Raw genomic sequence first — 14,401 nt, forward strand, 5'->3', positions numbered from 1 at the left:
CAATCTGGAGCGGGAACAGACTCATTCACAACAGGACAGTGGGAAGGCACACTCCAATCTGGAGAGGGAACAGACTCATTCACAACAGGACAGTGGGAATACACACTCCAATCTGGAGAGGGAACAGACTCATTCACAACAGGACAGTGGGAAGGCACACTCCAATCTGGAGATGGAACAGACTCATTCACAACAGGACAGTGGGAAGGCACACTCCAATCTGGAGAGGGGAACAGACTCATTCACAACAGGACAGTGGGAAATACACACTCCAATCTGGAGAGGGAACAGACTCATTCACAACAGGACAGTGGGAAAGGCACACTCCAATCTGGAGAGGGAACAGACTCATTCACAACAGGACAGTGGGAAAACACACTCCAATCTGGAGAGGGAACAGACTCATTCACAACAGGACAGTGGGAAAGGCACACTCCAATCTGGAGAGGGAACAGACTCATTCACAACAGGACAGTGGGAAGACACACTCCAATCTGGAGAGGGAACAGACTCATTCACAACAGGACAGTGGGAAGGCACACTCCAATCTGGAGAGGGAACAGACTCATTCACAACAGGACAGTGGGAAGGACACACTCCAATCTGGAGAGGGAACAGACTCATTCACAACAGGACAGTGGGAAGGCACACTCCAATCTGGAGAGGGAACAGACTCATTCACAACAGGACAGTGGGAAGGCACACTCCAATCTGGAGAGGGAACAGACTCATTCACAACAGGACAGTGGGAAGGCACACTCCAATCTGGAGAGGGAACAGACTCATTCACAACAGGACAGTGGGAAGGCACACTCCAATCTGGAGAGGGAACAGACTCATTCACAACAGGACAGTGGGAAGGCACACTCCAATCTGGAGAGGGAACAGACTCATTCACAACAGGACAGTGGGAAGACACACTCCAATCTGGAGAGGGAACAGACTCATTCACAACAGGACAGTGGGAAGGCACACTCCAATCTGGAGAGGGAACAGACTCATTCACAACAGGACAGTGGGAAGGCACACTCCAATCTGGAGAGGGAACAGACTCATTCACAACAGGACAGTGGGAAGGCACACTCCAATCTGGAGAGGGAACAGACTCATTCACAACAGGACAGTGGGAAGGCACACTCCAATCTGGAGAGGGAACAGACTCATTCACAACAGGACAGTGGGAAGGCACACTCCAATCTGGAGAGGGAACAGACTCATTCACAACAGGACAGTGGGAAGACACACTCCAATCTGGAGAGGGAACAGACTCATTCACAACAGGACAGTGGGAAAGCACACTCCAATCTGGAGAGGGAACAGACTCATTCACAACAGGACAGTGGGAAGGCACACTCCAATCTGGAGAGGGAACAGACTCATTCACAACAGGACAGTGGGAAGGCACACTCCAATCTGGAGAGGGAACAGACTCATTCACAACAGGACAGTGGGAAGGCACACTCCAATCTGGAGAGGGAACAGACTCATTCACAACAGGACAGTGGGAAATACACACTCCAATCTGGAGAGGGAACAGACTCATTCACAACAGGACAGTGGGAAGGCACACTCCAATCTGGAGAGGGAACAGACTCATTCACAACAGGACAGTGGGAAGGCACACTCCAATCTGGAGAGGGAACAGACTCATTCACAACAGGACAGTGGGAAGGCACACTCCAATCTGGAGAGGGAACAGACTCATTCACAACAGGACAGTGGGAAGGCACACTCCAATCTGGAGAGGGAACAGACTCATTCACAACAGGACAGTGGGAAGGCACACTCCAATCTGGAGAGGGAACAGACTCATTCACAACAGGACAGTGGGAAGGCACACTCCAATCTGGAGAGGGAACAGACTCATTCACAACAGGACAGTGGGAAGGCACACTCCAATCTGGAGAGGGAACAGACTCATTCACAACAGGACAGTGGGAAGGCACACTCCAATCTGGAGAGGGAACAGACTCATTCACAACAGGACAGTGGGAAGGCACACTCCAATCTGGAGAGGGAACAGACTCATTCACAACAGGACAGTGGGAAAGGCACACTCCAATCTGGAGAGGGAACAGACTCATTCACAACAGGACAGTGGGAAGGCACACTCCAATCTGGAGAGGGAACAGACTCATTCACAACAGGACAGTGGGAAATACACACTCCAATCTGGAGAGGGAACAGACTCATTCACAACAGGACAGTGGGAAGGCACACTCCAATCTGGAGAGGGAACAGACTCATTCACAACAGGACAGTGGGAAAGGCACACTCCAATCTGGAGAGGGAACAGACTCATTCACAACAGGACAGTGGGAATACACACTCCAATCTGGAGAGGGAACAGACTCATTCACAACAGGACAGTGGGAAGGCACACTCCAATCTGGAGAGGGAACAGACTCATTCACAACAGGACAGTGGGAAGGCACACTCCAATCTGGAGAGGGAACAGACTCATTCACAACAGGACAGTGGGAAATACACACTCCAATCTGGAGAGGGAACAGACTCATTCACAACAGGACAGTGGGAAGGCACACTCCAATCTGGAGAGGGAACAGACTCATTCACAACAGGACAGTGGGAAGGCACACTCCAATCTGGAGAGGGAACAGACTCATTCACAACAGGACAGTGGGAAGGCACACTCCAATCTGGAGAGGGAACAGACTCATTCACAACAGGACAGTGGGAAGGCACACTCCAATCTGGAGAGGGAACAGACTCATTCACAACAGGACAGTGGGAAGACACACTCCAATCTGGAGAGGGAACAGACTCATTCACAACAGGACAGTGGGAAAGCACACTCCAATCTGGAGAGGGAACAGACTCATTCACAACAGGACAGTGGGAAATACACACTCCAATCTGGAGAGGGAACAGACTCATTCACAACAGGACAGTGGGAAAGGCACACTCCAATCTGGAGAGGGAACAGACTCATTCACAACAGGACAGTGGGAAATACACACTCCAATCTGGAGAGGGAACAGACTCATTCACAACAGGACAGTGGGAAAGCACACTCCAATCTGGAGAGGGAACAGACTCATTCACAACAGGACAGTGGGAAGGCACACTCCAATCTGGAGAGGGAACAGACTCATTCACAACAGGACAGTGGGAAGGCACACTCCAATCTGGAGAGGGAACAGACTCATTCACAACAGGACAGTGGGAAGGCACACTCCAATCTGGAGAGGGAACAGACTCATTCACAACAGGACAGTGGGAAGGCACACTCCAATCTGGAGAGGGAACAGACTCATTCACAACAGGACAGTGGGAAGGCACACTCCAATCTGGAGAGGGAACAGACTCATTCACAACAGGACAGTGGGAAATACACACTCCAATCTGGAGAGGGAACAGACTCATTCACAACAGGACAGTGGGAAGGCACACTCCAATCTGGAGAGGGAACAGACTCATTCACAACAGGACAGTGGGAAGGCACACTCCAATCTGGAGATGGAATGAACTTATTCACAACAGGACAGTGGAAAGACTACTCAAATCCCGACAGGGAAATGACCCATTCACAACTGCAGAGTAGTAAAATTGATTCAAATCTGGATGGGGAACTAACTCATTCACAACTGGACAAGGGAAAGACACACTCAAATTTGAAATAGGAAATGACACATTCATAACTGGGCAGTGGAAAGGGAACAGACTCATTCAGAAAGGGACAATGGAAATACATACTCATCTCGACAGGGAACTGATCCATCCACAACTGGACGGAGAAATCAATCAAATCTGGAAAGGGAATTGTCCATTCACTTTCTAGACAAAAGAAACATCACAACCAAAGCTGTTTAAGGTACTGATCCATCCACAACTGGTCAGGGGAAAGACACACTCAAGTCTGGACATGGAACTGACACATTCAGAACTGGACAGGGATCAAACACACTCAAGTCTGGACAGGGAGGAAATCTTGCACAACTGTACAGTGAAAAGGCACACTCGTATCTGGAGAGGGGACAGACTCATTCACTAAGGTACAATGGAAAGACACAATCAAATCGCGACAGAGAACTGACCCATACAGAAGTTGTCACGGGAAAGACACACTCAAATCTGGAGAGAAAACTGACCCATTAACAACTAGACAGAGGAAAGGCACATTAAAATATGAAGCGGGAACTGACCCATTGACAACTGCACTGGGGAAAAACTCTCTCAAACTGGAAGGGGAACAGACTATTCATATCTGGATAGGGGACAGGCAAACTGGAAGGGAGAACTGACCATTCACAGTTGGATAAATGAAAGACACACTCAAATGTGGACAAGGAACTGACACATTCATAACTGGACAGTGGACAGACACACTCAAATCTAGAGAGGAAACTGCCCCGTTCACAACTGGACAGGGGAAAGGCACATACGAATTTGGAGAGGGAACCGTCAATTCACAACTGGACAAGGGAAAGACACACTCGGGGAGAGTGGTACTTTCCATAGCAGCTTCTCCGAACAGGCGCAAGAATGTGGCAACTTGGGGCTTTTCACAGTAAATTAATTTGAAGCCTACTTGTGACAATAAGTGATTTTCATTTCATTTAATTTCATTTCAAATTTGGAGAAGGAACTGACACATTTACAACTGGACAGTGGAAATATACACTTGAATCTGGAGAGGGAATGGACTCATTCGCAACAGGTCAGTGGAAAGACACACTCAAAACTGCCATGGGAACTGACCCAACCACAACTGGACAGGGAAAAAAACACACTCAAATCTAGAGAGGTAACTGACCAATTCACAGTAGGATAGGGGAAAGACACTCAAATCAGGAGGCGGGAACTGACCCATTTACAACAGGAGAGGGGAAAGGCACACTTCAATCTGGAGGAGGGAACTGACCCATTCACAACAGGAGAGGGGAAAGGCACACTTCAATCTGGAGAAGGCAGTAACTCAATCACGTACTGAACAGGGAAAGACACATTCAAATCTGGAGAGGGAACTGACTCATTTTCATCTTGACGGGGAACCACACACTGATCTGGAGTGGGACCTGACCCAATTACACCTGGCCAGGTGAAAGGCACATTCAAATCTGGAGAGGGGACTGACCCATTTACACATTCACAACTGGACAGGTGAAAGGCATGTTCAAATCTGGAGAGGGGACTGACCCATTCACCCATTCACAACATGGACAGGTGAAAGGCACGTTCAAATCTGGAGAAGGGAACTGACCCATTTACACATTCACAACTGGACAGGTGAAAGGCACGTTCAAATCTGGAGAGAGATCTGACCCGCTCACAACTGGACAGGGGAAACACTCCCTCAAACTGGACAGGGAACTGACCATTCATAATTGGATAGAGGGAAGGCACAGTCAAACCTGGAAAGAGAATTGACCATTCAGCGCAGAACAGGGGAAAGACACAATCAAATCTGTTTAGCGAACTGACCCATCCACCACTGGACAGGTGAAAGGCTCACAAACATCTGGACTGGGAACTGTTAGGCTAAATCTCAGTTCAATGAGTGAGTCGACACAGTAAGGCTTCAATCAAGTAGATAGTTTTTACTTAGGATTGTAACACGTACAGCCATCTGAGTTATGGCTGGAGAAGGCGCATTCTGCCGAGCCTCAAGTTACACACACTGATAAAGGTTGTTCCGCGCGCAATGGCCTTGGGCGGGTTACATAGCTGCCCACTCACAGTACTGTTGCTAACCTAAATGTTATCTAAACCGCCACCCCCATCGCCCTCCTTAGTCAGAGCTAGAAGCAGCTGCACAAATATACCTTACACCGACTCAAATCTGTACAGGGGAAAGACACACTCATATCGGTACAGGGGAAAGACCGACTCAAATCTGTACAGGGGAAAGACCAACTCAAATCTGTTCAGGGGAAAGACACGCTCAAATCTGTACAGGGGAAAGACACACTCAAATCTGTACAGGGGAAAGACACACTCAAATCTGTACAGGGGAAAGACACACTCAAATCTGTACAGGGGAAAGACGCTCAAATCTGTACAGGGAAAAGACACACTCAGCTCTATACTGGGGAAAGACACACTCAAATCTGTACAGGGGAAAGACACTCAAATCTGTATTGGGGAAAGACACACTCAAATCTGTGCAGGGGAAAGACACACTCAAATCTGTACAGGGGAAAGACCGACTCAAATCAGTACTTGGGAAAGACCGACTCAAATCTGTACAGGGGAAAGACACACTCAAATCTGTACAGGGGAAAGACCGACTCAAATCTGTACAGGGGAAAGACTGACTCAAATCTGTATTGGGGAAAGACACACTCAAATCTGTACAGGGGAAAGACACACTCAAATCGGTACAGGGGAAAGACCGACTCAAATCTGTACAGGGGAAAGACCGACTCAAATCTGTTCAGGGGAAAGACACACTCAAATCTGTACAGGGGTAAGACACACTCAAATCTGTACAGGGGAAAGACACACTCAAATCTGTACAGGGGAAAGACACACTCAAATCTGTACAGGGGAAAGACACACTCAAATCTGTACAGGGGAAAGACACACTCAAACCTGTACAGGGGAAAGACACACCCAAACCTGTACAGGGGAAAGACACACACAAATCTGTACAGGGGAAAGACACACTCAAATCTGTACAGGGGAAAGACACACTCAGCTCTCAACTGGGGAAACTACATTCAAATCTGTACAGGGTAAAGACACATTCAAATCTGTACAGGGGAAACCACATTCAATTCTGTACAGGGAAAAGACACACTCAAATCTGTACAGGGTAAATACAAACTCAAATCTGTACAGGGTAAAGACACACTCAGCTCTTTACTGGGTAAAGACACTCAAATCTGTACAGGGGAAAGACACACTCAAATCTGTAGAGGGTAAAGACACACTCAGCTCTTTAGTGGGTGTGATGATATGATCAGCATACTCGTCTGCCATTGGGCCAGAACGTCGGCTTACCATTGGCCCTGGTCGGTCATGTGCCTCTCGACCGATTGGCCGAGAGGCTGAGTTAACCACGCCTCTATCAACGAGGTATAAATGCTCAGAAGCCTGACGATCGTCCCTTTCCACTGTAGACGATCGCCAGGCTGTGTTCTAGTTAATTAAAGCCTGACATTGATAAATCACTTGCCTCGCGTGCAATCGATGGTGCATCAGTGGGTAAAGACACTCAAATCTGTACAGGGGAAAGACACACTCAAATCTGTACAGGGGAAAGACACACTCAAATCTGTACAGGGGAAAGACACTCAAATCTGTACAGGGGAAAGACACACCCAGCTCTATACTGGGGAAAGACACACTCAAATCTGTACAGGGGAAAGACACACTCAGCTCTATACTGGGGAAAGACACACTCAAATCAGTACAGGGGAAAGACACTCAAATCTGTATTGGGGAAAGACACACTCAAATCTGTACAGGGGAAAGACACACTCAAATCTGTACAGGGGAAAAACCGACTCAAATCTGTATTAGGGAAAGACACACTCAAATCTGTACAGGGGAAAGACACACTCAAATCTGTACAGGGGAAAGACCGACTCAAATCTGTACAGGGAAAAGACCGACTCAAATCTGTATTGGGGAAAAACACACTCAAATCTGTACAGGGGAAAGACACACTCAAATCGGTACAGGGGAAAGACCGACTCAAATCTGTACAGGGAAAAGACCGACTCAAATCTGTATTGGGGAAAAACACACTCAAATCTGTACAGGGGAAAGACACACTCAAATCGGTACAGGGGAAAGACCGACTCAAATCTGTACAGGGGAAAGACAGACTCAAATCTGTTCAGGGGAAAGACACACTCAAATCTGTACAGGGGAAAGACACACTCAAATCTGTACAGGGTAAAGACACACTCAAATCTGTACAGGGTAAAGACACACTCAAATCTGTACAGGGGAAAGAGACACTCAAATCTGTACAGGGGAAAGACACACTCAAATCTGTACAGGGTAAAGACACACTCAAATCTGTACAGGGGAAAGACACACTCAAATCTGTACAGGGTAAAGACACACTCAGCTCTCTACTGGGGAAAGACACACTCAAATCTGTACAGGGTAAAGACACACTCAAATCTGTACATGGGAAAGACACACTCAAATCTGTACAGGGTAAAGACACACTCAGCTCTTTACTGGGTAAAGACACTCAAATCTGTACAGGGTAAAGACACTCAAATCTGTACAGGGGAAAGACACACTCAAATCTGTACAGGGGAAAGACACACTCAAATCTGTACAGGGGAAAGACACTCAAATCTGTACAGGGGAAAGACACACTCAGCTCTATACTGGGGAAAGACACACTCAAATCTGTACAGGGGAAAGACACACTCAAATCTGTACAGGGGAAAGACACTCAAATCTGTACAGGGGAAAGACATACTCAGCTCTATACTGGGGAAAGACACACTCAAATCTGTACCGGGGAAAGACACTCAAATCTGTATTGGGGAAAGACACACTCAAATCTGTACAGGGGAAAGACACACTCAAATCTGTACAGGGGAAAGACCGACTCAAATCTGTACAGGGGAAAGACACACTCAAATCTGTACAGGGGAAAGACCGACTCAAATCTGTACAGGGGAAAGACCGACTCAAATCTGTATTGGGGAAAGACACACTCAAATTTGTACAGGGGAAAGACACTCTCATATCGGTACAGGGGAATGACCGACTCAAATCTGTACAGGGGAAAGACTAACTCAAATCTGTTCAGGGGAAAGACACACTCAAATCTGTACAGGGGAAAGACACACTCAAATCTGTACAGGGGAAAGACACACTCAAATCTGTACAGGGGAAAGACACACTCAAATCTGTACAGGGGAAAGACACACTCAAATCTGTACAGGGTAAAGACGCACTCAAATATGTACAGGGGAAAGACACACACTAACCTGTACAGGGGAAAGACACACACAAATCTGTACAGGGGAAAGACACACTCAATTCTGTACAGGGGAAAGACACACTCAAATCTGTACAGGGGAAATAAACACTCAAATCTGTACAGGGTAAAGAGACACTCAAATCTGTACAGTGGAAAGACACACTCAAATCTGTACAGGGGAAAGACACACTCAAATCTGTACAGGGGAAAGAGACACTCAAATCTGTACAGGGGAAAGACACACTCAAATCTGTACAGGGTAAAGACACACTCAAATCTGTACAGGGGAAAGACACACTCAAATCTGTACAGGGGAAAGACACACTCAAATCTGTACAGGGTAAAGACACACTCAAATCTGTACAGGGGAAAGACACACTCAACTCTCTACTGGGGAAAGACACACTCAAATCTGTACAGGGTAAAGACACACTCAGCTCTTTACTGGGTAAAGACACTCAAATCTGTACAGGGTAAAGACACTCAAATCTGTACAGGGGAAAGACACACTCAAATCTGTACAGGGGAAAGACACACTCAGCTCTGTACAGGGGAAAGACACACTCAAATCTGTACAGTGGAAAGACACACTCAAATCTGTACAGGGGAAAGACACACTCAAATCTGTACAGGGGAAAGACACACTCAAATCTGTACAGGGTAAAGACGCACTCAATTCTGTACAGGGTAAAGACACTCTCAAATCTGTAAAGGGGAAAGAGACACTCAAATCTGTACACGGTAAAGACACATTCAAATCTGTACAGGGGAAAGACACACTCAATCTGTACAGGGTAAAGACACTCTCAAATATGTACAGGGAAAAGACACACTCAATTATGTACAGGGGAAAGACACACTCAAATCTGTACAGGGGAAAGACACATTCAAATCTGTACAGGGTAAAGACTGACTCAATTATGTACAGGGGAAATACACACTCAAATCTGTACAGGGGAAAGACACACTCAATTCTGTACAGGGGAAAGTTACACTCAAATCTGTACAGGGGAAATACACACTCAATTCTGTAGATGAGAAAGACACACTCAAATCTATACATGGGAATGGTGCACTCAAATTTTGGGAGTGAACTGACGCGATCACACTGGACAGGTGAAGACACAATCCAATCTAGACAAGGAATTAACTCGCTCACAATCAGACAAGGGGTAGATAGACATAATACCAAAAAACTAACTTCCACATTCTCAACTGGAACAGACCCAATCACAATTCACAACTGGACATAGTGCTGCATTGTTGGTTTGGAATAGTTTCACTAACTTCTGAAGATGTTAGCTGTTAGCAACAACATACAAACATACGGATGAATAGTAAAAGTGGGCCATCGGCTCTTCTAGCCTGCTCCACCATTAAATGGGATCATGTCTGATCGGTTTGTATCCTCACCTCCACATTTCCGGATGCTCCAAAAAAACATGTCAACCCCGAGCTTGTCAATAATGCATTTTGCTTAGCTTCAGAACCTCTTAGAGACTCTGTTTTCACCTTTGTTTTGTGCAATAGTGGTATTGACAGTGGGCTCGTAAACCAGAGATCCTGTGGCATGTTTTGGCGACCCAGGGTCAAATTCCAGCACGACAAATGGTGAAATTTGGATTTGACAAAAATCTGGAATTTAGAGATGAGCATTGTGAAATCCCATCTGCACTTTTAGGAAGGCAGAGTTGTACAGTACAGGGTCAGTGCTCCCATTCGCTCTAATGTTCATACGAAATACAGTTTCAGCATCAACTGGTTTCACCCCACACACACTCATGACCGGACGCCCTATGAAAGGATCAGAATTCCTTTCAGGACTAGACATGACCAGCCCAGAAGTGACGGCCCTCACACACGAGAAAGCAGTTAAATAACTAGTTGAGACTGTAAGGTCTGCTCAGCTCGCAGCCGCAGTAAAATTGGGTAAAAGGAGGAAACAGAGCAAGGCCTGTTTCAACAAAAATGTCCACCCCACAGAATTTGAGGTTGGGCAACAGGTTATGCTATCTGTTTATAACCCCAGCACGTTTTTGGCACCAACATTTTCCGGCCCGTACTCAATTTCGGACAAAATCAGCTCCTCAGTTTATAGGATAAAGTACCCCAACGGTAAGACTGCGTGGTTTCATAGTAACCAACTGAAGGCATATGGAACACAGTCAAACCACACACACCATGTCCTGCTCGATGCAGCAGAACACCTCACCCCGCCCTCAAGAGATACATTCCCACCCTCCCCCTCACAGACCAGTTCCTCATCGGACTAGACCCCGACTCCGCCCAGTGACTCCAGACCACGCCCCGGAACGCCCACAAGCTGCCACAGCAGAGACAGCGACTGTGAAACTGAGGACAGCCTCAGCACTCCACCCTACAGCCCCCACTTCAGCGACTACGACCCCGACTCCAGTGACCCCATGGAGATCACCTACATTAAAAATACGGACCCACACCTACCCCCACCACCCAACACTGATGACCCCGACAACGCTCTTTCAATTTTAGACTCCGCGATTTGGCTCAGGGACAATTCTTGGCGACTTGTCCGAAATGATGAGAGTGACCCCCGGTCACACAATGCAAAGATTGCATGCCTGATCCATACAAGGGTATGGGATCCGGGAGAAGAGGATGACTTTATGTCTGACTCCCAACACGGCAACCGCTTTGCGACCCTGTTCGCAGAGAATGATGAGAAGTGAGGTGTCCAGATGATGGAAAAAGAGGAACCGCTTGAGAGAAGCGCTGTCCTTTCTGATGGAACCTGCACGTATGTTTGTTTGTCTGTTAAATGTTTGATTTGCAAATTGGCCACTTGCTTTTCAGCCGAAAAGCTTGTGACCACCTCACATGCACGTTAGTTTGTCCGCAGATATTTCTGAGAACTTGACTCAGCTGAAATGTCTGGAGCCCAGCTCAACGTTTCACCAGGAGCATCTTGGCTCCTCCCTTTTTTTAGGTGCCCCTCTATTCTGGGAATAGAGGCTGCAATTCCACTATGACTACATTCTTGCCCGTTCATGTCAGGTTGCTCAGGCAGTGGAGAAACGGCATTGAGGACCCGCCCTGTCTGAGGCCCACCCCTTTGGTCAGCTAAGCTCGGGTACAGCACAGCACGCCCTACCCGGGGATCCCATACAACTCTTCATCAGCATGGTAGCATGGTGGTTAGCATAAATGCTTCACAGCTCCAGGGTCCCAGGTTCGATTCCCGGCTGGGTCACTGTCTGTGCGGAGTCTACACGTCCTCCCCGTGTGTGTGTGGGTTTCCTCCGGGTGCTCCGATTTCCTCCCACAGTCCAAAGATGTGCGGGTTAGGTGGATTGACGATGCTAAATTGCCCGTAGTGTCCTAAAAAAAGTAAGGTTGGGGGGGGTTGTTGGGTTACGGGTATAGGGTGGATACGTGGGTTTGAGTAGGGTGATCATGGCTCGGCACAACATTGAGGGCCGAAGGGCCTGTGCTGTACTGTTCTATGTTTTCTATGTTCTTACCCGTCGCGGCCCATACGCAACTCATTCGACCTTTTCGTTTCTAAAGCTTGGTTTCATTTTGTTTAAGGTAGCCCTTCGGCTGCCACTCCATATGCTATTTACACCCAGGAACATTTTGGGATGGTAAATTGCAACACTCTGCGAGACGGCTCGCACTGGTTTAAGATAAGGATATGTCTGGTCCTAAATCCGTTTTCAAAAAAGAATGAGGGAGTCACATGGTGGTGACATCATAAAGGGAAAATTGGAACAAGAGGACAGATATACTTAGTCAGGATATTAAGCTGAACACTAACAGATAATATGCTGGATCCCTTAGCTTTCGGACGTTAGCGAGAGGAACTGAAGCAACAGCACAGCAAGATGCCAGGAAAGAAGAGAAGAGAAGGGACAGAGAAGATGAAGATCGAATTGCTATGGGCGCGATTCTCCGCACTCATGACGGGTCGGAGAATAGCGGGCGTCGCAAATTTTTACGGCGACGCTGGTCCGACGCCCTCCCGCTATTCTCCGAACCCCGCAAAATCTCCGAGTCGCCATTCCCGCCAAACATCTCCATCACGCCCCCGACACGACCAGAATCGCTACAAATTCCCCCCCCCCACCGCCCCCGCTATTCACCGGCCCGGATGGGCCGAAGTCCCGACGTCATCGCGCACTGTTTACACGGTGTCAAACACACCTGCTTTTTACGTTCGTCAACCAGGCGGCCTGGCTGACGACAGCTTCGAGGAGGTTATCGCACCGCTCAGCCCACCGCTCAGCCCACCCACCGCTCAGCCCACCGCTCAGCCCACCCACCGCTCAGCCCACCGCTCAGCCCACCGCTCAGCCCACCGCTCAGCGCCACCGCTCAGCCCACCGCTCAGCCCACCGCTCAGCCCACCGCTCAGCCCACCGCTCAGCCACCGCTCAGCCCACCGCTCAGCCCACCGCTCAGCGCACCGCTCAGCCCACCGCTCAGCCCACCGCTCAGCGCACCGCTCAGCCCACCGCTCAGCCACCGCTCAGCCCACCGCTCAGCCCACCGCTCAGCCCACGCTCAGCCCACCGCTCAGCGCACCGCTCAGCCCACCGCTCAGCCCACCGCTCAGCTCACCGCTCAGCCCACCGCTCAGCCCACCGCTCAGCGCACCGCTCAGCCCACCGCTCAGCCCACCGCTCAGCCCACCGCTCAGCCCACCGCTCAGCCCACCGCTCAGCCCACCGCTCAGCCCACCGCTCAGCCCACCGCTCAGCCCACCGCTCAGCCCACCGCTCAGCCCACCGCTCAGCCCACGCTCAGGCCACCGCTCAGCCCACCGCTCAGCCCACCGCTCAGCCCACCGCTCAGCGCACCAGCTCAGCCCACCGCTCAGCCCACCGCTCAGCCCACCGCTCAGCCACCGCTCAGCCCACCGCTCAGCCCACCGCTCAGCCCACCGCTCAGCCCACCGCTCAGCCCACCGCTCAGCCCACCGCTCAGCCCACCGCTCAGCCCACCGCTCAGCCCCACGCCACAGCGCACCGCACAGCCCACCGCTCAGCGCACCGCTCAGCCCACCGCTCAGCTCACCGCTCAGCCCACGCTCAGCCCACCGCTCAGCGCACCGCTCAGCCCACCGCACAGCCCACCGCTCAGCCCACCGCTCAGCCCACCGCACAGCCCACCGCTCAGCCCACCGCTCAGCCCACCGCTCAACCCACCGCTCAGCGCACCGCTCAGCCCACTGCTCAGCCCACCGCTCAGCCCACCGCTAGCCCACCGCATCCCCCAGCCCAACCGCTCAGCCCACCGCAACAGCGCACGCACAGCCCACCGCTCAGCGCACCGCTCAGCGCACCGCTCAGCTCACCGCTCTAGCCCACCGCTCAGCCCACCGCTCAGCGCACGCTCAGCCCACCGCACAGCCCACCGCTCAGCCCACCGCTCAGCCCACCGCTCAGCCCACCGCTCAGCCCACCGCTCAGCCCACCGCTCAGCCGCACCGCTCAGCCCACC

Source organism: Scyliorhinus canicula, unplaced genomic scaffold, assembly GCF_902713615.1.
Source record: "Scyliorhinus canicula unplaced genomic scaffold, sScyCan1.1, whole genome shotgun sequence".
Lineage (NCBI taxonomy): Eukaryota > Metazoa > Chordata > Chondrichthyes > Carcharhiniformes > Scyliorhinidae > Scyliorhinus > Scyliorhinus canicula.